This window comes from Myotis yumanensis, unplaced genomic scaffold, assembly GCF_028538775.1.
Source record: "Myotis yumanensis isolate MYYU_CA2020_CCGP unplaced genomic scaffold, mMyoYum1.0.hap1 SCAF_1, whole genome shotgun sequence".
Taxonomy (NCBI): domain Eukaryota; kingdom Metazoa; phylum Chordata; class Mammalia; order Chiroptera; family Vespertilionidae; genus Myotis; species Myotis yumanensis.
The window spans coordinates 183,556,975-183,582,339 of record NW_027223752.1 but is presented as its reverse complement, the minus strand read 5'-3'; the positions used below and the strand labels follow the sequence as shown (position 1 = coordinate 183,582,339).

General features: G+C 39.0%; 1 protein-coding gene across 6 annotated transcripts in view; it reads right to left on the bottom strand.

The window, feature by feature from the left end:
• MAPK10 (mitogen-activated protein kinase 10) overlaps positions 1–25,365 on the bottom strand; it is a 280,579-nt gene that overhangs the window by 154,023 nt on the left and 101,191 nt on the right. The window lies entirely within an intron of this gene.

Below are 25,365 nucleotides of genomic sequence, written 5' to 3'. Positions count from 1 at the left end.
ACATGATGCTGAGTGGGGAAAAAAGCAAGTTTCAAAAGGGTATGAAAACCACTATATTATTAATGTAAACTTTAAAAATATACAAAATGATAATATATATCACTTGGTTAAATAACCATATAACCATAGACTAAAGAAAATAGGGCACTACATTAACATGGTTTAATCTTGATGACGAGTACAAATATTTCAATTATATTATTTTCTGTATGTTTAAAATATTTTATAATTCTGTAAAGTTTTAAGGAGAAGACAAAATTTATCTAATGGCATAAATGCTAAGTTACTTGGAAATGATGAGGCAGCATCACAGAAACCCAGATGAAATCTTATCAGTTCAATTAAACACACTTTGTTGAATGTTTGTTGTGTGTATGACACAATTCTGTGAGATGAAAGAATTTTAAGACCACATTGACAAAAGACTTGTTTCTGGCAATATGAACGAGTAGATATCCTGAAAACCACTCGCAAGGCAAAACTCCTAAAAAAGGTAGATGGAATATACAAAATATCTTCTAAAGTGCATAGCTGAACTGCCCAAAAGAGGCAAGAAAAGTTCTGAGATGCTGAAAACAATGTGAAAGGATCCATGCAGAGAAGTCAATGAGTTGAAGCTGCCGCTTGGCCCAGGCCACCTGCTGATGTCTGGAGACTAGAACTTGAGTTCTTAAAGGGCAGCAATGCAGAGTACAGGAAACAAAGCTTCGAATCCACCTATGGTGGGAAATCCCACTGGCAACCCCTGCAAAACATTTCCCATAGGAAGTTCTAAACACACCTCTGAAGCAAGCTAAACAATCCCGGAAGGAAAGTCTGAATTTCAAGAAAAAAACGTTTTACATTGGAACTTGTGCAGATTTTTACATTTAAAGAAGAATAAAAGGACAAGAAACTGTAAGACATTCCTGAAGAAAAACAAGGTGGGCATTTGTCTGTGGGGGGGTTGGGGAGGGGAAGCAGGGAATTGCTCTACCACAGATTGAGATTTGTTTTTTAAAGCTCTAGTAATTAAAGTTATGTAGGGTTGATGCAGAGATAGACTAACAATTAATAGAATCGCGAGCCCCGAAACACACATACATATATGGCAGCGGTTCTCAACCTGTGGGTCGCGACCCCTTTGGTGGTCGAACGACCCTTTCACAGGGGTCGCCTAAGACCATCCTGCGTATCAGATATTTACATTACGATCATAACAGTAGCAACATTACAGTTATGAAGTAGCAATGAAAATAATTTTATGGTTGAGTCACAACATGAGGAACTGTATTTAAAGGGCCAGAAGGTTGAGAACCACTGATCCAGGTGAACTTCGTGGTTTATTGCTGTATTTAACCATGAATTACTGCCAGAGGTCCAGGATTGTGAGAGGGTGCAGGCTGGGCTGAGGGGAACCCTTCCCCCCCATACACGAATTTTGTGCACCAGGCCTCTAGTCCATTATAAAAGATTTGAATTCCCTTAGGTTGGGGTTCCTCTTCTATAACATAACTACATGTGCAGTTGTCACTTGACCTTGAGCCACCCTGTGCGAATTGGGGCCTGAGAAATTGTCTTTAGTGGTTTATATTTTTTATGCTATTACAAATGGCATAATTTTAATTTTCATTTCCCAAATTCTCATTTCTAAAAAAAAAAAAAATGATTTTTGTAGTAAATGACCTTATATTTTACAATAAATTCATGTGTTCAATCTAATAAATTCTTGGTGGACACAGAAACTGTCTGCAAGAGAAGACAGTTTTTACTTTTCTTTCCTAATTGCTTTTTCAATCTGCTTTTTCTTGCCTAATTGCAGTACCATGTTGAATAGAAATAATGAGATGATGATTATGTTTGCTGATGACCTCAGATGTATTTATGTGTTTACATTTAAGGTAATCATGAATGTTATTGAGTTTAAATCTACCACTGTACTATTTGTCCTGTATTTTACACTTACATTCTTTTTCTTAATCCATTTATTCTCCTACCTAGCCTTTTTTTAAAGAACCGTGTAGCTTTTTGTTTTCTATTTTATTTTATATAATAGCACCTTAGTTATACTTCTCTTTTTTCTTCTTCCTACTGGTTATTCTAGAGTATATCACCTGCATTTTTAATTTTTATTAATCTAGCATTAAACAATATTATTCCACTTCACATATAATTTTAAAAATTTACAATAGTATACTTCAATTTCCCCTCTAGTCCTTTGATATTGTTGTCATATATTTTACTTATACATATTTTATAAACGCCATAACACATTGATATTATTTTATATTTATTCATGTTTTCAGTTATAGTCCTTTTATACCTTACTTTTAAACTTTTAAGTTTTTTAAAACATTTATGTTTCTACAAATGGTTTTATAATTTTATTTCCATTTTCCTAATGCTCATTTCCAGCATTTAAAATACGTTGTTCCATTGTCGTTTCATGATCTTGTCGCATGCATTAAATGGGGATACTTTTTCCTCAGTCTTCTCACAGCACTTTGTTTATACTTTTAGTATGAATACCTTACAATATCGTGACTTTTCATTCATATGTCTGTTCCATACTACAGTATTACCTTTCTCGGGGAAAGTGATTATGTTTTATTCATGTTTAAAACCTCAAGGCCCAGCATTATTCTTAGTATATAGTTACTGTCAAGAAAATGTTTATTAAATAAAAGGAGAATCCAATTTAAATCTTGCCTTCTATAGCCCAAATCTAAGTATCTTCATTATCTCCTCATATTGAAAGCTGTCAATTTTCAATAACTTTGATGGTAACAAATGAAGAATGAGGCGTTTGCAGCAGTGGAAGATGTGCTGCCCAGCAGAACTATCTTTGTTCTCCGCTGCTGACCTGGACATGTGGGAAATAACATCCAGCCCACCACCTGAAGTGAGCAATGTATTTTAATTTTTTAATGAATGAATAATCTTGCTATGAAAAACAAGCATCCTGACCTTCCCTGGTTTGCATTATAAAGACTTCAAATATAACACCATGACTAAGTCACTCAGCCACTGCAGAACCTTCCACAAAGGGACAAAAAGAAAGAGAATGTTCAGTATGATAATCTCAGTGAATTACAGAAATCTAGTTTGGTAATTATATTTCTTGATAGCGTGGCAGAGAGCATTTGGCACCAATGCGTAGAAACAACATACATGGCAGGGCATTATCTCAATATTAGTCTAAAGTGAAATTAGTGACAATATCTTGGTGCGATATAGGACCCGTGAGGAGTTTGCAAATGGGGAGGGATGATAATTGGGAGTTTAGTGCTTTCAATTACTGGTTGTTCTCCTGGGAGAAGCCCCATATGTGCATTCCTTGCTGTGTACTATTCTGAGACTTTCCTCATTACATGCCTGTATGAGTTAATGGTTACTCTGAGCAAAGCAGTAGGACAAGTTGTATGAATGAAATACACTTAAGAATTTATTATGTTGAACTGGTGCAGAGCAGCTGCTATAAAAGAATGCAACTATGGTGTGCTTTAATAGCTTAGATCAATACTTAGATTTTTTTTTTTTGTATGAGAGATGTGCCAACTAAACCACAGGAGGGTTGAGAACCTTCACAGATGCAAAAAATCAAATTGTTCTGGGCAACTCCAGGCTCTCACGGTTTGTCACTGAAATGCAATATATACAAGGGAAAACCAAATGAACTATTGATTACAAAAAAAAAAAATAAGTTCCAGCAGCTTCTAAGCTGAATTGGTATTTAACAAACTCATTATATATAAATTATTTTTGTATTTATTACAAGTGACTCTCTTAACAGTCTGCTTTGTGTATACAGTAGTCATTGTTAATTACAAAAAATATGCTGTATCTTCTATGCCCAAAAGGAATCTCCAAACTATGTGGGGAAAAAAAAAAGCCTTGAAATTAGTAATTATGTTTTCAGGCACTGATATAGAAAATAGAATTAAATTTAATTTCCTATTAAGTACTGTGCAAATGCTTACTTTAAGATATTATTAATATTATTAAGTCCTTAGGTCCATGGATTATCATTTAGAACAGGGGTCAGCAAACTGTGGCCCATGGACCAAATTCAACTCACCACCTATTTTTGCAAATAAAGTCTGATTGGAACACAATCATTCATTAGTTTACATGTCACCTATGGCTGCTTTCACAATATAATGGCATAGTTGAATAATTTTTTCAGGGACTGGATGGCCTGCAAAGCATAAAATATTTACTATCTGTTCCTTTATAGGAAAATGTTGCCAACTTCTGATTTAGAGCATTCTACCCATAAACATCTAGAAATACATCATTAGCTTCAGTAGGAAAGCAAAATAATTTACTATGTTCCTAAATATAAGTACATAAATATAAAAAATACTTTCCAATAAATAATTTTAATAAATAGTGTCTCCTTCCAAGGAAACTGTACTTGTCTTCATCTAAAAGTTATATATCTCTTAAAATATTGTTCATGTGACAAGACAATTGCTTCCACAGAAATTCTTTGATAACTTATTTAACAGGAGTTAAGCAATAGTTAGAGACTAGAGTGTAAAAGATGGGAATGAAGCAGCGCTGGCCAATGTGTCTCAGTTGGTTGGAGCATCATCCCATGCACCAAAAGATAGCAGGTTTTATTCCAGGTCAGGGCACATACCCAGGTTTCAGGTCAGATCCCCAGTAAGGGTGCATGTGGGAGCAACCAATCAATGTTTCTCTCACACATTGCTAGTTCTCTCTCACCCCCCCTTCCTCTCTCTAAAATAAATCTATAATAATAAAAGTATAATATGCTAATTAGAATGGACGACCTTCCAGATGAAGCCAGGGCTGCGAGGAAAGCCCGAGATCCGGGCTTCCCAGGTGGGTTCCCAGGTGCTGGAGGGAAGCCAGCGCCAGCAGCCAGGGGAAGGAAGGCCTACTCTTTCATGAATTTCATGCATTGGGCCTCTGGTAAATAAACAAACAAACAAACAAATAAACAAAATATGGGAATGAGGCAAATGCATAAGAAATGGGGTAGATTATTAAGAAAGAAGATAAAATAAAAGATGTAGACATGGTGAAATTCACCAATTTAAGAATTATAACACTCACAAACATTTTTAAGCTCTCCTAATTTTGAACACACAGCACTGATTCTGGTCCTGGAAACCTAGTAGAGTTAATTAACAGGGAAACTCTTTTGCATCACAAAACTCTAGATTAGCTGAGCAAACTGTAACAACAACAACAACAAGAAAGTTAATGGGCCACTGAATTTGCATTTAAAAAGGAAAATTGCCAGTGGTGTTCTGACATTGGCTTCTACTCACAGAAGCTGACTGTGCACATTTCTTCCCAACTCCATGCTTAATGGCACCACTTCAGTTGTTTAAAATTGGCTATGGCGGGAATACTTACACCATGAAAATTGGCTAGTGCTACAAAGCAGAGCACTTTTTTCCAGAGAATTGGTGATGAAACATTTACTAGCACATCAAAGAAAGTTACCAGGCACTAGAAATGAAAGAAGAAACTGAAAGATGAATCACAAATTTCCAGAAATATCACAGGAAAGAAAGCACACAGCACAAGTGAGAACCATCAGATACTATAATGGAGCTATTACCACCACAAGAACTTACATGATAAAATCAGTTGGAAAGACCACAAGTTGGAATGAATAAAATCATTAGTCAGAATACAAAATAAATGCCATAAAAATAAGCTATTGCTATGATAAGAATAATGGATAGATTTGAACATGAGCTAAACAGATGTTGTGAAAAAAGAAGCTTTTAAATTAAATATCTAATATGTTAAATAGGTTAAATACAAACAGTTGTGCTAATGAATTGGAAGGAAATTCACAGGAATTTATCAGAATAATAGAGATGGAAAATACAAAAATATCTAAGACTGAGAGATATGGAATAACATTTTAATGAATAGACTCGGTGGAGGCAGGAAAGAAGGAACAGTGATGTCATGAGTCTTCCTTCAGTTCCATTTAGCATTAACATACGAAAAGTAGGAGAGTAATATTTTCTTTTCTTCCTCTACACATGTCTATCATATAATTAACTGGTTGGCACTTAGAGGAAATATACATATTGAACTCCACTTTTTAGAAAAGCAAGTTCAAGCTTTTACAAATGTTCCTTAACAAAAAGCACAAAAATATTTTAAGTTTCTTCTAAAGACATATCCAGCCTAGCATATTTGTTACAGTATTTCTAGCTAGCGTTTTAACATTTGGATCAGGGTAAATGTCTCCCTTCCTGTTTATTTTCTCTTTCTGTCCCAATCTCTAGGCTCTCTATATCCTTTAAATATATTCAGGAGGTTAAGCTATCTTAACTGTCTCACAACATAAGGGACTTTTGAAGGAACCATTTGAGTATCCCTGAGGATCAGTATTTTTATTAATTTTTATTAATTGAATTTATTAGGATGACATTGGTTAGCAAAACCATACAGGTTTCAAGTGTACAACTCAATAAAACATCATCTGCACACTGCATGGTGTGCCCATTGCCCCAAGCAAGGTCTTTTTCTATCCCCATTGTCCCCATCCTCCGCCCCCCGCCCTTGCCCACCTCCATGTAATCCCTTCACCTTCTTTTTTTTGTATCACTTCCTCCCCATTGAAAATGGTTAGGGAAGTTCTCCCTTTCCCCGACTTGAAAACCACTCCACCTAGCCCCGCTGGAACAGAGTCCAGGGGGTCCTCAAACTACGGCCCGCGGGCCACATGCAAATACAAATATTGTATTTGTTCCCGCTTTGTTTTTTTACTTCAAAATAAGATATGTGCAGTGTGCATAGGAATTTGTTCATAGTTTTTTTTTAAACTATAGTCCGGTCCTCCAATGGTCTGAGGGACAGTGAACTGGCTCCCTGTTTAAAAAGTTCGAGGACCCTTGGTCCAGGGAGTAGAAGGGAATTAGAAAGTGCCAATAGGCTGAGAAAGTCATGGTTCAAACTCCGAGGAAAAGTCTAGAACTGTAGAAAGACCAGTTTAAAGCTGGAGACGCAAAATCAAGATGTGGTATCAGGTTGGGATCTAACTAAATAGGACAAGTGTAGGAGTATAAGTCCTGAGAAATTGCTTCCAGAAAACTTCATCCAGCACATCACCACCAGCTTTTATAGCTCAGTGGCTTGACAGGAATAGTTCGAAATGTAGGAGGAAAAAGCCACAGGGGATGGCTACTCTGCTAATTTATCTTATGCAGCAAACAAGGCAGTAGAGAAATTGCAGTAACCAAGTATATTTATAGATCATAAAACAGGCACATTTCTTATGGATGGTGAGCGCTGTATTGCAAAGCCCAGATTCTCCCTTTAGGACTGAGTTTCATTTCTCCAGCTGCTGGGAATTTTGACTGCTACAGCACACAGGTGGGCCTCTTCTTAAGAATGGCCCACTGCTGTCCTGCCAGCATGGTTGAGTGTGGACCTATGAACCAGAAGGTCATGGTTCAATTCCCAATCTGGGTATATGTCTGGGTTGTGGGCTCATTCCCCAGTGTGGGGCATGTAGGAGGCAGCCAATCAATGAATCTCTCTTCATTGACATTTCTATCTCTCTCTCTCTCTCCTTTCCTCTCTGAAATCAATGAAAATATATTTTTTTAAAAAAGAATGATCCACTACTAAAGGGAGCTTCCCTACCCAACGTTACACCCTTTTCCCAATGAATGCAGGGTACAAAGTCTGCATCCCAACCCCCAACACATACATACCCTTTGTCATAACTCACGACATCTCTGGAAGGTCATTCCAACTTCACAGCTGCTCTTGGCATCAGCTACAACCCCTTTTGCAACAGCATTACAGTTTGGCTTCATCTTGTGCCCATGCTGTGCTCCCCACCTCCTGGCAGGTGTTTTCCTAAAAGCATTCCCCAACAAATCACTCTCTGGCTAAGAATACGTTTCCCAAGGAATCCAACCTAGAAAAGCTGATACCAGAAATAGTTCTGGGAAGCATACTTTAAGATAGATTTGGATCTGGATAATTGGTCTGGCAAGGACAATCCCATCACTAGTCGTAAGGCCTAGCATGCAGTCGTGAAACAATTGTTATAGCTTTGATAGGTGGTGACCTGATATGGAATGCACTAGCATATGCAATATCTCAGACCCTTGAGAGAATGAAGGGATATCATAATTGAAAGTACTATAAATAAGGGCATGCCAAAGGGATACAAGGACCAGGCCTGGAAGAGTTCCCAATGGCCAAATGTGGAATAATTTAAGCAACAAAATAAGTAATGGAGTATTGGATTATAACCCCAAATGTAAAATCAATATTCATAAGTCCACAGTGATATAAATTATTAATAAATAAAAAATGGGGGAGAAAAGATAAATCCTTATAGAAAGCTTCCAAATAATTTATGTTGATATCCCCTCCTCTAGCAGGTGAAACAACTTCTACCCCACCACCTTACCCCTCCTACTCCCAGAGTGAGCTCCTTTGGTGACTTATATCTAAAGAGTAAAAAAGAAGAGGGAGGGAAAAAGTAGCATTACAATGGAGAAACCTGGCCCACACTGCCTCAAAAAGCTGACCTAGGTTAAATTCTCAGTGATAGATCATGTTGATTGCATGCACCCTTTGTTACGATGTGATGAGGATGGCACTTCAACTTTGTGGTCTTTACCCAAACACCTATGACCCATATCTAACCATGAGAGAAGCACCAGACAAACCCTAATTGAAGGACATTCTGCAAAAACAGTGATTGACCAGTATACCTCAAAAATATCAAGCACAGAAGGCAAGAAAAGTCTAAGAAACTAGTAACAGACCATAAAGGGCTATGGAGACATGATGTCTAAACATAACAAAGGTATTATGGTGATGTAGGATGCTAACAATAGGGTAAACTGAGTCAGCAGTAGAGCACAGGAACTCTCTGTATTAGCTCCACAACTTTTCTGTAAATTTAAAACTATTCTAAAACAAAATTTTTATTTAATTTTTAAAAACTACTATGGAATCAGAAGGCTAATGCTAAGGAATATAAGTGTATTAAAGAAAAACATTGAAAGGTTGAGGGAGATTAATCATCAGGCAATGACTAAACCAGAGGACCTCCATCCCAACCTATAAACAGATTCTCATTCCCTGCAGCTGGAGGGCAAAAAAGCTGAGGATCAGACTTAGGAATTCATTCAAAGGGTAGTTCAGTGCCTGGCACAAAGTAAATGCTTAATTATTGTCATGCTCAATTCATATGTTTCTTTTTGACATGTAAAGTCTGTTAGAGAGACAATAGAATTTTTCTAAGACAATCCTATCTAATAAAGAGGGGATATGTTAATTGACCTCACACCATTGCAAAGATGGCAACATCCACAGCCAATAAGGATGAAATATGCTAATTGACTGCCCCACCCTCAAAGATGGTGGCACTCACAGCCAATAAGGAGGGAATATGCTAATTGGCTGCCTCAAAGATGGCGGCGCCCAGTTCCCTTAGCCCCGCCGGGGCGGCAGGCGCACAGCAAGGCAGGGCCCACCCCCAGGCAGGCCTGGCCACTCCGAGTACCTGCCTCCAGAGTCCCCCAGTCCCATCAGCCCCCCAGCCACCCAGGGCCAGCTTGAGGCAAAGGAAAACCTCAGGTTGCAGCTGCCCAGCTGCCCAGGGCCACCCGAGGCTCAGGTAACCAGACCCGGCCGAGGCTTGTGCCGCTGGCAGTGGCAACAGCAGAAGTGTGATGGGGCGCCACCTTCATCGGTTCGCCTCCTGCCCCTGAGGGCTCCTGGACTGTGAGAGGGGTCAGGTTGGGCTGAGGGACACCCGCTCCAGTGCATGAATTTTCATGCACCGAGCCTCTAGTAATACATAATTAATTAATAACAAATATATTGCTTAAAATGCAGACTATTTTAACAAGAGTCTGCACTAAATATTTAGTAAAAATTGATCATGTAGAACATGGATGACCATCCATTGCCCTTAATTTGCTACATGTAGATATTAAGATGCTATTATAGTTTCTCACAAAGGATTTGCATTTATTTCTGATAAGTTTAAAGAATTTATAGATATTACCTTAACCTGAAGCTATCTTCATGAGCCAAGTTGAAAAGAAAGGGTAGAAAAGATTAATAGAAGAATTGAGCCAAAATAACTTGCCAAGGTTTTTAATGCTTAATATAGCACTCCAAATTCAACATCACAAGTGAGTCCTTGTGAATGACTGAGCAGGAGATACTTCAAGGCTTGCCCTATCCATATCCATTCAGGTAAGTGTTACAGATAAGAACCTGCTGTGGCTGTTGCTCTGTCAGTTGAAGATTATTGCTTGGCAGCATTTGGTAATAGGAGTGAGCAGCAGTAGCAGGTGTCCAGAAGCACCAACGTAGGCTCAATTACACTTATAAATATGAAAGTTATAATTAACATTTTTACATTATAAAAGAGATAGAAAGTGCTTCTTGTCAAGAAACTCAATTACAAATACTTATTCAGTAGCTATTATTGCATTGTTCTAGGCATTGAGGACATATCAATAAATCAAACAAACAAAAAGAAAAATTCCTGCCTCCCCTGAATTTACTTCCTCTTTGTGCCACACAATTTAAAAAATAAGGTAAATGAGGTATAGTAGAAGATCCAGGCCAGAAGACAACTTCTGGGAGAATGATGCCAAACCACAACTTCAAACTGCAAGGCTAGAGCTGACCGCAAGCTCATGCATCTATTGAAGAAGAGAATACTTGTGAGAACTCGCACAAATGGACCCACTAGTTGGGCTTTACACTGGAACTTTGTAAGGACCATTTACACATGTGGTCATAAATCAGTCATAAACTGTAATGACTGTCCAAAATGAGAAGCTCATTTGCTCATGCCCATTCTGGTTGACTGACTTCCTAGATGAATTCTGTATGAGGACACAGTAAAGTTCAGATGGAATTCATGATTTTGAACTGCACTCATAGAATAATGATTGAAGGCTGCAATACTAGTAATAGGCTTAGTAAATCAGTGTTATAATAAATCTCTGTATCAGATAATATAAAATTTGAGGATTAAAAAAGAGAGCAAGAAAGGTTATCTCAAGCATGGTTTTTAACACAAGTAAAAAGATTGGTTGCATAAAAATGAGACACCCAACATTTTCTATAACAGACATACCCCAAACACCAAAATGGGCCCCACAGAAAAATACATGCAGTTTTTTTCCCATCCTCTTATAATACAGAGTCTGAGAATCCATTTTTTACATTTGATTGCTGACAGCTTTAGAGCTTTCCCCTGCCCCCTTCTGCCCCAGAACTGAGCAAGCTGATAAGAAAGCTCAGGTGCTCTCTCTTTCAGTGACATCAGGAAATTCAAAACATTCAATCACTGACCCAGGCACCCACGAACCCACATCCAAGCTCCCCGCTACCCACAATACAATCCCAACCCAGTCTCCTTCCGCAGCCCTCAACTCATTTTGGGACCTGCTTAGGGATTTGTCTGCTCTCCCCAGGAAGCCTCATTATATGAAGTAATAAGCCTTTTCATACCCTTTCAGTGCATGTATGGTGTCATCAGTCCTGACATCTGAAGCAAGTTTTGGGTGGGGGAATCCATCTCTCCTCTGCAGGGTGACCATCATACTGGGTGTGGCAAGCCTGTCTAGATAATTACCACACTGCTGGGAATCTTTCTTCTCTTGATTTCTCTTGCTAACTGGCTCCGCTGCCTGCTGAAGAGCATGCCCTTTGAGCTATGCTGCCTGCTGGCTAGACTGTGCTCTCAGCTGTGCTACTTTGTGCTATATTTGCTGAGTCCTCCTAAGCTTTTGTTACAGATTTAAATGACCTATGTCAGATGTTTCATCATTTGGCATTTGAGGACAGGAATATGGATTGGGGCCCTCCTTAAAGGAGCCCTGGATCATATATCATGTCCTAGACCTGTCTGTGTAGTCTTGATTCCAACATCTACCAGGGATTGGCACTTTCTATAGAGTGGTCAGGAGAAAGACTGATATCCTGTGCGACCTATAGGCCCACTGGGTGGTCTGTTGTGTGGAGAAAAGCAGTTTACTATGTGGCATGCTGAGTCACACTCCTAAAAGTAGATGCCTTACCAAGACATTATAAAATGCCTTTGCAGCTGCTGCCTATACCTCTGTCATCAACAAAGAGCTTTACCCTTAGGATTTTAGAGAAAGACATCTATACTCCCTTCATCCCCCCAACCCCTATGAAACAGCCAAGGAGTTAATTCAAACCCCACATCAACCTGGATTCCTTAAACCCTATAAAGCAACCACTAACATGGAGGAGGACCCTAGTCTTTAAGATATTGGTTTGAGGCTCTTTGAAAGAAGAAACATAAATACAAGCAGCAAATTTATGAGCCTATAAGAAAGGACCTCCTTCCCACTGAGGTATATCCAACAGCAACAAGGACAACAATGACAAAGAAAAACTGGCATAGGAGGTAGAAACAAAAAGCAAAAAAACTGAAAGAGAAGCCCAACTTTGACTCAACTGGAAATCTAACTTGTATTTTAAAAATTTACAGAACAAAAAGATAAAAGAAAACTGATTGCCTTTTATACTTCTACAGTATAGGTTCTTAAGTGTAATATCTTTTGAAATGTGCCATTTGCCAAACTGTCATAATCATGTCCATACTGGGACTCAAATTACATTTAAACTATGGAAACCCCCTCAATTTAACAAAATAATTTCTACACTTTTAGTAAAGTTATAAAATATAAACTAGAGACATATAGATATGCCGCACCTTAACTACCAAAAATATTGTCTTGCCTAAATTTCCCATAGTCATGGTATCTATTGCCCTAAAATATCCTATAGCAGATATGGACAGTCTGAACCAAAGACTAATAAATTGAAATTAAATTAAGTCTTTGGCAGTTGCAATTGTCTTTAAAAAAAAAAAAAGTACTTCATGGATCTTCCCCTTCCAGAATTGCTTTAAGACCTATCATATCAATAGGGACAAGGTGATAATGGCCACTGTTCTCTCATTAACACATTGCGTACCGCATAGAAATCTCTAAGTCATACACCAGGGACCGCATGTTTTTGGGCAAACTGCACATTATTTAAATCATCATAATGCACTTTAGGTGTTGTTTTTCAATAATTATAACATTTTTATTTACTTAAACAATTAAAGTTCCTAGTACTTTTTTAATGTATGGTACTGCGTAAAACATTTTCCTCTATGAAGAGGGACCAAACAAAATTTACATAAGTATCTAGATTCGCTCCTTTTTCCATGGGCGTGAAAAACGAGAACACTCGTGGGCAGTCCTTAACAGATGGCGCGCGAAACACGAGAAAACTCCTGAGCGGTACGAAATGTGTTAATAGCTAAATCTGGGCTTTTCTTAAACCTAGAAAAATGAATGGTATCTCATGGTGGATTATTATAACCTTAACATTGTGGTCTCGCCAATTAAGGTCCCCACAGCCAATATTATTAAAATTATTGACTTTATCTAATCAGTGACTGGCATATATTTTGCTATTATGGATTTGGTTAATATGTTCTCTTCATTATCCCCTATAATAAAGAGCTAATATGCAAATGGTTGTCACGCCCTCACACTGTCATGCCATAACGGCTCAGACACTCAACACTGGGGAGAGAGGAATGGGGACCAGCCAGGCACAAATGAGCTTGCGAGAGAGAAATGGGGACCAGCCAGGCTGTGGCCCGAGAGAGGGACAAGCCGCCTGCCCTGCAGTCCCAGGTGCCTGCAGCTGCAGCCCAGATGAAGCTGCCCACCCACAGTTCCCTGTGGCTATGGCCAGCCAGGGCAAAGCCGGCCCAGGTCTTGGGTGCCTGCAGCCAGCCAGAGGAGGGAATCCTGGGTCCTGGGTGTGGGGCGAGGTAGAGGCGGTTAGGGGCGATCAGGCCAAAAGGGGAGCAGTTAGAGGCAATCAGGCAGGCAGGCAGAGGTGGTTAGGGGAGATCAGGCAGGCAGGCAGGCAAGTGGTTAGGAGCCAGCGGTCCCGGATTGCGAGAGGCAGTCAGACATCCCCCAGGGTTCCCAAATTGGAGAGGGTGCAGGTCAGGCTCAGGAATCTCCCCCTTCCATGAATTTTGTGCACCAGGCCTCTAGTGAGAAATAAGCATTTCAAACTCTCTTTGTGCATGTGTAGCATTATTAGTCTCAATATCCAAACCAAATTTTGGGTGGGGATCAACCCTTCCTCTGCAGGGTGAGTACAACACCCCTCTATATTGATGATATAAACATGCCACCATTTTTATTTTAAACTAGAGGTCCAGTGCACAAAAATTTGTGCACTGGGGGCGGGGGGGGGGGGGCGGCCGGCCTGGCCTGTGCCCTCTCCCAGTCTGGGACCCCTCAGGGGATGACCACCTGCTGGCTTAGGCCTGCTCCCCGGGGAATTGAGCCTAAGATGGCAATCAGACATCCCTCTGGCAGCCCGGCAGCCCTCGGGGGATGTCCACTTGCCAGTGGGGAGCAGACCTAAGCTGCAGTCAGACATCCTTAGTGCTGCTGAGGAGGCAGGAGAGGCTCCCACCACCACCACTGTACTGGCAGCCATCAGCCTGGCTTGTGGCTGAGCAAAGCTCCCCAATGTGGGAGCGACTGACCACCAGAGGGCAGCTCCTGCATTGAGCGTCTGCTCCCTGGTGGTCAGTGTGTGTCATAGTGACCAGTGATTCCCAGTCTTAGTCTTTCTGCTGTTAGGGTCAGTTTGCATATTACCCTTTTACTATATAGGATAGAGGCCTGGTGCACGGGTGGGGGCCGGCTGGTTTGCCTTGAAGGGTGTCCCGAATCAGGGTGGAGGTCCCGCTGGGGTGCCTGGCCAGCCTGGATGAGGGGCTGATGACTTTTTGCAGCTGGTCACACCCCCTTCAGGGTGGGGGTCCCCACTGGGGTGCCTGACCAGTCTGGGTGAGGGGCTGATGGCTGTTTTCAGGCTGCCTGCACCCCCTTTAGGGTGGGGGTCCCCACTGGGGTGCCTGGCCAGCCTGGATGAGGGGCTAATGGCTGTTTTCAGGCTGCTTGCACCCCCTTTAGGGTGGGAGTCCCCACTGGGGTGCCTGACCAGTCTGGGTGAGGGGCTGAGGGCCATTTTCAGGCTGGCCGGGACTGAAGCTCCCAGCCTCTCCTTTTTTTTTTTTTATTCTGGGATTTATTTACCTTCTATAATTGAAACATTGTTGCCATCACTGGCGCTTCCAGCTCTGAGGCCACGGCCAGCTGAAAGCAGGTATCTAGGGTTTGTTTAGCTTCTATAATTGAAACATTGTTGCTTCTGGAGCTCAGAGCCAGGCCGCGGCAGGCGGGGAACCTTGGCTTCCTCCATCACTGGAGCAAGCAAGCCTCATGTTCGCTTCAGCTGCGTGGCTGCTGGCCACCATCTTTGTTGGCAGTTAATTTGCATATCTCCCAGATTAGCCAATGGGAAGCATAGCGGAGGTACAGTTAATTACCCCCCTTTTTGTCTTTTATTAGATAGGATACTTTTTAAAAAAACTATAGCTTAGTTGCCATTCTGTAATACCCCAAACTCCATATGCAGAAGTTAGGTCCCTACCTCAATTCTGATGATCTGAGGGCATGAAGAATAAAACTCTCCCACAGTGTTCATGTAACAAACATTATTTACTACAGACCTGGAATTCTGCTACACACTAAGGACACAGTAGAGATTTCAGTCTCATGTCTGTAAATAGGGAAGACAGAAGCTTGGGTATGGTTTTCTGCAGACTTCACCCCATGTGTCTGTTCCTTGTGCTGACTGTACTTTGCAACCTTGCACTTTAATAAATCCTTGTTGTGAGTAGACTCTATTCTAAGACCTGTGAATGCTCCTAGTGAATCTCCAAACCTGGCAGTAAGGTATATACCTGACACAGGCCTTATACCTTATCAGTTAAGTAATAGGAGAGTGAATATATCACTTATTCCTATTTTAAGTTAATAAAATATTAACATCTATCATTTACCTATCCAAATTTAAAAGAATTAGGACATTTTTCCAGAAGGCACTGTGTTCTTGTTGCCCACTGATACAAGCTTCATTGTTAGGTTTTTCTCTTATATATTCTCTGTAAATGTTTTCATGGGTATATACCCTAATAGATACATAGCTATATACAGAGATGTAGATAAGACAGACAGACATATGCATTTCAAAACAGGAAGACTAGAGACAAAGACTCCTACCAGTAGATTTCTCTAAAAGAAGATCAATAAAAAACTGTTGATTATGGCAGTATACAGGGTAATGTAAGCGGTCCTTGTATCACACAAGTTAAATATGGAATTTCATTTTTAAAATGTTAAAACTATTTTTCATTAAATAGGGATTTCTTGCTTTCATCGTGTACTCACACACTGATTCGCATTAAGATGAGCCTGGCAGGCATGATTTTATAAGAAAGGAATCTAAGTCTGAGGCAAGCTCCTGATCTATCACCTGGGGTGTCTAAATACCCTACGCTTTATCTCAATTTAAAGCCAAACTTATCAGTCTTTCAGTGGACAGTTATATTTCAAAATCATAGTGCATTTTAGAATCATTAGATAATGCCAAGTATAATAGAGATAAATGTAATTAAATATAGAAATAGAGGAAAAATAGCATACTATTAGTGACAGGTTAAAATATCACTGTTTAGTGGCCATTATTACAGTATATTATGCCAGAGTTTTAAGGTTATTTTGAAAATCCTCTATAGGATACAAGCTAGCATAATAAAGAGCATAAACATTGACTATATTTACCTCTAAAATATTAATTCAACTCTGTGAACTGTGTATTATTTCAATCCATTTCTGAATGAGCTGCCCAACAATGTAAGAATCCAGGAGGAAGCCATCACTTTAATTTCTCCTCAAGAATTTCAAAGATCGTTCCAGAAAATAAGAAACGACATATGTGCCTGGAATTTAATTTCCTATTCCATGTTAGGATGATATACTGAGGAATTCTGTGCTCTATATTACAAGAATGACTGAAGACTATTTCCACAGTGAAAATGAAATCTTTAAAAGTTTGATATGGCTGTCCCTGAACATTTACCAATATCATTTCAAATGGTTATAGGTCCTGCATTTGAGAAATGTATACTCCCAAGGCATTGTAAATCCAATTTGCCTGGCTTCACTTGCTAGCATGTTTTCAATGGATTTGATGGATTACTTTTCCTTTTTGAAAAAAACATTTTATGTCCAATAATCACACATTGTGAATGTCACAATTTGTCTTGTCAGTTGTGATAACATAAAACCCCCAATGAACCAGAAGTGAGAAGGGGCCCTTTCATACTGCGTCCCACATAGTTGTTCTCCTGGGTTGATGAGAAATGTAAATATCTACTTTGCAGATTACAAAAACTATTTGGAGGGGTGGGGAGGAACGTAGATAGCATTATTCTCAGGTCTTTAAAAATATTTCCTCATCTGTCAGCAAAAATAAGTACGAGGTAGAGTCTGGGGCCAGCCATGGGGATTATGTATGGCCAAACTAAAAATCTTCAGAGATTCTCAAAGAATGGCATTGTGACACAGGAAAAAGTAAAAATAAAAAAATAAGCCATAAAACGATACCGGGGATCTGCCCACCTCATGTAAGATTACGTGTCTTTGTCCCACATGCTCTGACCCCTGCCTGCCTCTCTAGCCTTACCTCTTTCCCATTCAGACCACCTTTCTGTCCTAACTCACATTTTGTTTTAAAAATACTGAGTTGCTTATAGTGTCCCACAGTACCATATTCTTTCTCTTTTCTCTCTCCTCAAGCAATTTCCTCTACCTGAAATCCTTCTACTTTTACATTTATTTTTATATTTTAATATATAATTAATATATAAATTCACCTTAGCATTCTTGTCAGACCACTCCTACCAAATCCAGATTGGGAAAACTGCCACTCCACGATGCTCCCAAGATACCATACACACATTTCCATCCCTGTCTTTACCTTGTAATTATAAATGTCTGTCACCTGCTGTACATGAAGTTCTTGAGAAAAGGAATACCTCTTATTCATGTTTGTATCCCCAGCACCTTACACAGAACAAGGAACGTGATAGGCATTCAATAAATATTTGCTAAATGAATGAAGACAGGCTCCCAGGTAAGGTATGGTTTCAGTCAGTAGAGCTTTTTTCTTCATTTGAGCTCTTCATGAGCAACAGTAACTACAGAATACAGTTTAAGTACATATTTCAACTACAATTATTTTATTAAGGAACAAGACTATACATAGTTCAAAACATAGCAACATTCAACTGTAGTTCTACAATGCTTTTAAATTTGCTCTCTTTCAGAGAAAGGAAGAATAAAAAATTTAAGCAAATACTCCATACATTTAAATTTTTAATCTCCACTATGAGTTTACAAGGCAACTAAAGAATACCCATTATCCCATTGACCTTCTGGTAAATTTAATCATAAAGATCCTAGTTAAATCCCAATGGGGAGAGCAAGGTCACAGCACAGAACCTATGGAAGTTTAATTTCTTCCTATCTACTGGCCATTTATGCACTATTAAAATATTTTCAATGAGCTGAAATTTGGTTATAAATAAATCATAAAGTGACTATTATGAAAAGACCATATGGCAGTAATATGTGTACAAAGCCATCAAGATGAACCTGTATTGTGCTCACACCTGAAAAAGGAAACCCTATTAGTCAATGTTTATCAAGCTTTGATCACATAGAAATAACTTACAAAACTGTAAGAATCTTGGATCTCTTTTCTTTAACACCTATCTCTGAATATAAAAACTATCAAATTTATAGTAAGATAAACTGATGTATTCTATGCTATGAAATAAATTATTAGCATTTTTAATGGTTCATTAAAAATGCAGGAAAACAACTGGCTTTTCATTGTAGACATAATCCTAATATATAAAAAACCAGGGGCCATCACCACTGAACAACCGAACAGACGACCTAATAGCAGGCTGCATGGGGTATCAAGGCCAGCAGGGGGGTTAGTAAGGGATGACCAAACAATTGAACAGCAGGCTGTGTGGGGCGACCAAGCCAACAAGGGGGCAGTTGGGGGAGACCAGGGCAGCAGGGGGGGCAGTTGGGGGCGACAAGACCAGCGGAGGGGCAGTTGGGGGTGACCAGGTTGGCAGTGGGGCAGTTGGGGGCAACCAGGCCGGCAGGGGGGGCAGTAAGGGGCGACCAGGCCGGCAGGGGGGGCACTTAGGGGTGATCATACTGGCAGGCAGAGGTGGTTAGGGGTGATCAGGCTGGCAGGGGGGCAGTTAGAGGTGATCAGGCAGGCAGGAAGGTGAGCAATTAAGAGCCAGTGGTCCCAGATTGTGAGAGGTATGTCCCGGATTGGAGAGGGTGCAGGCTGGGCTGAGGGGACCTCCCCTCCCATGCACAAATTTCATGCACCAGGCCTCTAGTTAAATATATAAAAATATATAGAAACTTATTTTGTACTTCATTAAGATGAGAAATGAGCTATTTCCAATTTTATTTAAAAATCACATGCATAATATAATTTTCAGATTAAAATGAAAATGACATGTTTATAGAATAACTTTAAATTGTCAAAACCAAAAATGTCATGCTCTTGAAAAAACTATTTTTAATTAATCATACAGTTTGATTAATTAAAAATATATATTTCCCATTAAGTACATACTGTATTCATTTTAGAAGGTTATTGATTTTATTTTAAATGGGAGATTAAGCATGCGAATTGTCAGTGTATGAGTTACCATATGATTTTAAATTGTACCAGTTTAAGAAAATAGCACATAACATATAAAGAGAGATTTGGCATATTCTTTTGTAAGGGAATGGTCAAAAAGAATATAAGGTGCCTATACGTATCCTGATGACCTAGTTTGCTCTAATTTTTAAAATAGACTGTATCACCCTGGATGGGGAGCTCAGTTGGTAGGAGCATCATCCTGTGCACCAAAAAGTTGTGGGTTCAATTCCTGGTCAGGGCACATACCTAGTTTGCAGGTTCCATCCCCCATTGGCACACATACGAAAGGCAACCAATCAATGTCTCTCTCACATCCATGTTTCTTTCTCACACCAATGTTTCTCTCTCTCTCTCTCTCTCTCACTCTCTCTCTCTCTAAATCAATAAACATATCTTCAAGTGAGGATAAAAATAATAAATAAAATAGACTATATCTACTAATTATATCTCAAAAATATATTTTTGTGAATATTCTGCTCTCAGGTAAGTGAAGGATTATTGGGATTATTGATTTATATCACTAACCAGCCCAATATTTACTTAAATATTATGTATCAAAATTAATGATATCCTTGTACTAATGAAATTGTACAAGTTCACCTCACTAATTTCCTTATTATAGCACTATTTTATAAATTAGTCTTTTAAATCACCCTTGATTTAGTCATCTTTATTTTTATGCAATTTAAATTTCAGCAGAATATTACTACATCAATCATTTTAACCCCCAAATATTATATAACATCTAGTCAACACTTTTATTATCTCTATTTTATTGTCAGTTAAAAACTCTCTGCACTTTTAAATACTTGCTCAGTCTACTTTTTGTTTTATTAATGACCTTTTATATCTGCTCAGATAGGAATGGCGATTTAACAACCCTGGGAAAAGTGCTTTTAAAATCTAGACCTGAGATAACTCGAAAAGGCACACTGAAGGAACATCAAAATTTTAGTTCCATTTGGACATTTCATCAGAATATATGAATCGGTAAGTTTTAGAATCCTCCACCAAGATCCATGCTAACAATAAAATCAAAATACGAGGAGGAGATTTTCAATAACCTGATGAATTTTCCTGGTTATCAAAATGAGAAATGTAATATATGTTCCTTTTCTCTTCCTCTTTTATTTAATGTTTTTGCTTTCATATGCTTTTTTTGTCTGTAATAAAATTTTAGGATCAAAGGAAAGCATGAAGAAAGGTGTGAAGATATGACTGTATGGTCTGTTTTTACTGGAGTGATGGCAATGTGACAGGTCATTCACACAAAATCCTTTTTAATGAATAATAACATGAAAGCAAAGAATAACAACATGAAAACAAATAGTGCAAAACCTGTGAAATGAGAAGTATATGAAAGGTCAAGTTTCTTGCATTCGAGGTGCCTGCAATCTCTAAAATAGATCTTGAAATATATCACTGCTCATTACTTGATCTTATGTCTCTGTTTAATTATGCATCAAACGAAGGACCATTTCTAGTGTCTCGACTCACAAATTTTCTTAATAGCATCCTCCAGCACAAAAAAGTGAACTACCAGCTGAGGAACAAGTGGAACAGAAAGGTTGTGCTGTAGGAATTGTAAAATGGCTTACGATGCTTCCAGTGAACATCAGAGAGGGACTATAAAGTACCGCACAATATGTGTATGTGTGGTTTGTGATTCCTAGAAGGCATGTTGGTAAGGCAATAAAATATCAGCAACCGATTTAAAAGGCAGCTTTAGGAGAGATAATCAAAGTGCTGAGCTTCTTATTAATTGCCCTTGCCTTTGCATCATGTGAACTCTTTGAGCCTGAGAGATTTTCTTTTTCAAATTATACTGTAAAATTTAGAAAACTGTAGATTACTTCCCTGTCCTTGAACACTGACAATATTTTCAGTATCTAGTATTTAGGAATTTTAATGTGTTTTGGATGTGCATTTTTCCATCTCTTTATGAACGTTAATATAGCTTTCTTTAGAAAATCTACTTGACATTCTAAGTCATTACATACATCTAAAAATTCGAGTTAGTATTTGCAACCAACTTCCTGGAAAATATGACTTAAGCAAACCATATCCAGTAGCCCGTGTAGCCCAACTCTTTTAATCCTGTGTATGTGGCATGATATTAACTGTAAGGACCCCTTATGCAGCTTATGGTCAAGTTGTTTTGAAGACATTGATTTGTTGAGGCCAACTATGTACGTGGTTTTATACTACAAATTTCAGAACACACACTAGCACAAGAACTAATTTTTAGTAAACGGAAAATATCTCTGTTTCATTGTTTAGGTTTGTGGGTCTAGCACTTAAGAGGAACATTATATAGACCAGGAAATCAACCCATGAGTGAAGTTTAAAACCTTTAACTCTAAAACCAGTCCTGCTACAAACTGGAATCTTAGGCAAGTCCACTTAATTCCTTGTGATCTAAATTTTCTTATTTTCAACATGAAAGGGTAAAGTAGATGGTATTTAAGAATCTACTGAAAACACATTGGTCTAAATTATTGTGAGGTAGTTTGTCTATAATTGGTTAAATGACCACAAGATTGGCAGAATACACACTCTTGGAATAAAAAGAAATTCTTTCTTACTTTCTAGACATGATTAATAGGTAGTTAAGCACTTGCTTTTCCACATGATTACCCTTCCATTGAAATTTGAAACTCATCATTACATAGTGATAGACATTCAAAAATAACTGGATAATCCTAAAAGTAAAATTGTTAAAAAAAAAAGTATGTAATAAATATTATTGTTTACCAACATTGAACCTATTCCCTGCTTTTACCTTTTTAACACAACATCAGTTTTGATTAAATAATAATAAAAGTGAAAGCTAACACTGCAATAGTGCTTAACTTATGTTCTTAGTAGCTCACCTTAAACCTCACAGCGCTTATGAAGTAAGTATTGTTACCACCATCACTACAAATAAAGAAACTGAGTTAGTTACCTGGCCTAAATTCACAGAGCAGGTAAACAGAAGAGATGGGAATTAAATGCAGGCAGGGGGGATTATTGGTGCTGTTAACCATTACATGCTTCCCACACTCAGCCTGTTTAGCTGGGGCAAGTTAATTCTCTACAACTTCAAGGTCTCCTGATTAGTAATCACTATCATCCCAAACACATTGCAAATCATTAAATGGCATTTCTTGGCAAACATGAAGGCCAAGGGTAATGCACAACCCAAGTTGGACCAATCAGACTGAGGGAAGAATGTTTACTCCATGGTAGAAAGAGAGGTCTACTCCAGAACCAGGGTGCATGTTTCTGCCAATGCTGAAGGCACCCACCTGCCAATCATGAAGAAAGCCAGTCTGAGGGCAAAGCCCACATGAAGAAGAAGAAGAAGAAAAAAAACAACAAAAAACAGCCAAAAGAATCAAGAAGACATGAAGCTGGAACCCTATTTTACTCTACTCTCAGTTTGCTGTGTCTCTGTACTTTCTTCTGCATAAGATAACAAATTCCCTTGTTGTGTAAGCCAACTTGCATCAAGGGTATCTCTTTCTTATACCCAAAATCATCCTGACAAATACCGTATAATTATGCACTGTATCTACAAATTGTAAAACATAAGCAGTTGTTGTTTAATCTAATCCAGGTTTTCCCTCTGCACTGATCCTGGGATCTGTTGAAATACAACATTTATATCAACTCCCAGTGAATCTTACTGCTGAGTCATTCCTTTTTCAGGGCATTCATTCATTTGACAAAGGTTTATTGAGCAATTACTCTGTCTCAGGCATTGTGAGGCCCTAATTTAGTGAGATAAATGAGTAAGAGCCCCTACCCTCAGAGAATTAATATCTAGGAATAAGAAAGATATATTAATAACTACCATAATATGCAATAGTGTTATAATATACTAGAGGCCCGGTGCATGAAAATTCATGCACTAGAGGGGGGGTCCCTCAGCCCGGTATGCCCCCTCTCACAGTCCAGGAGCCCTCAGGGGCGGGAGGTGACCCGGCAATCAGGGGAAGGTGACGCCCCATCACACCTCTGCTGCTGCCACTGCCGGCAGTGCAAGCCTTGGCCTGCCCTGGTTACTTGAGCCTCGGGTGGCCCTGGGTGGCTGGGGGGCCGAGGGGACTGGGGAACTCCAGAGGCAGGTGCATAGCCGTGTGCCTGCCGCCCCTGTGGGGCTGAAGGGACTGGGTGCCGCTATCTTGTAGCTGTGGGCGCTGCCATCTTTGAGGGCAGGGCAGTCAATTGGCATATTCCCTCCTTATTGGCTGTGGGTGCTGCCATCTTTGAGGGCGGGGCAGTCAATTGGCATATTCCCTCCTTATTGGCTGTGGGCACTGCCATCTTTGCGACAGTGGGAGGGTCAATTAGCATATTCCCTCTTTATTAGATAGGATAAACACTGTTGAATCTGGAAGGGACCATCATATTAAACACAGTAGTTTTACAGTGTAGGAAAGGGAGGCACAGAGAGATTAAGTGACTTTTTGAAGCCATACAGTTTGGGGGTTCTGACCCACGTGTCCTGTCTCAAGGCTTCTGTACCCCTCTTTATAAAACTCCAGGGTATAGTAACTGTTGAAATCATAGGTGGGAAGAAGTAAGCTCAATCATGCAGTCATCCAAAGAACTTTAATGAGATTCCCTAATAAAAATTAATTTTGTCTTTATTTTTTTTAAAAATAAAACCCTCAAACCTCATGAAAAATAATCAAGAAAACACTGAAATATGAACTGCTGGTTGAACAGGGACTTTTTTATATATATAACAAAGCCTCTATCATCTGAAATAAGCAAGCCTTGCTGTTTCAAACTAAAAAGAAAGAAAAAGAAGCAAGTGAGAGAGATGTTAAGTGAATGTACTACAAAAAGCCTCAACTCTAAAAGGGGGGAGATCCCATGAAGTGAGGATGAATATGAGTGCACAAAAGTAGGAAAACTAGAAATAATATCTATGGCCATTTCCCATAATTTGTCTTTGTCCAAAAGCAAGAAGATTGATTGAGTGAAACTTTGAAGGTCTTTCCATAGTAAACTGCCTAACTAGCCTCACAGGAGTGCTACTCCTTACACTCTTTTGCAGGAAGTTTAACACATTGAAGCTGTGATCATTGATTAGATAAATCTGTTTATCTAACCTGCAAAGAGTTTTGAAGTAAGCATCTCTCTCAAGTAATCAGAGAGGCAAGTGGCTGATTTCAAAGTGATTTTTGTACTGTAGTTGTGATCATCTTGAGTATCCCCATCAGAGGTCTGTTAATGTCCCAGGCAGACAAGTTCTGTTCTATTTTAAACAACATTAACAAGAGGAGAGTCTAAAGCCTCAAGTTAAGTATACCATAAAAATAGCTCTTATTCCCATGAAACTGTGTTTCTGCTATTAATATGGACTGACTGTCTAGAATTTTGGAGTAAAAAAAATTAGAAAGAGCCAACATTTATCCAACTTTGAAGTGAAGAATCAAGTTATCTTTCAAAATTTTAATTAAATTATGCCTTAGTTTCATAGAGAAGTCATCTACCATTCCCTGACAGTCTATACATTTTTTCTTTATTATGAAATAGAGAAAGCAGCAAAGAGAAAGAAAAATGTAAATCACACAATTTCTGGAAACTTAGCTATTGCTGTAAACAAGCTACAGACAGTGCTTCCCGGGGCCTTAACAATGTGCTTGTGTCAAGGAAACGTGCTCTCAAAGAGCCAAGCTGATTGAT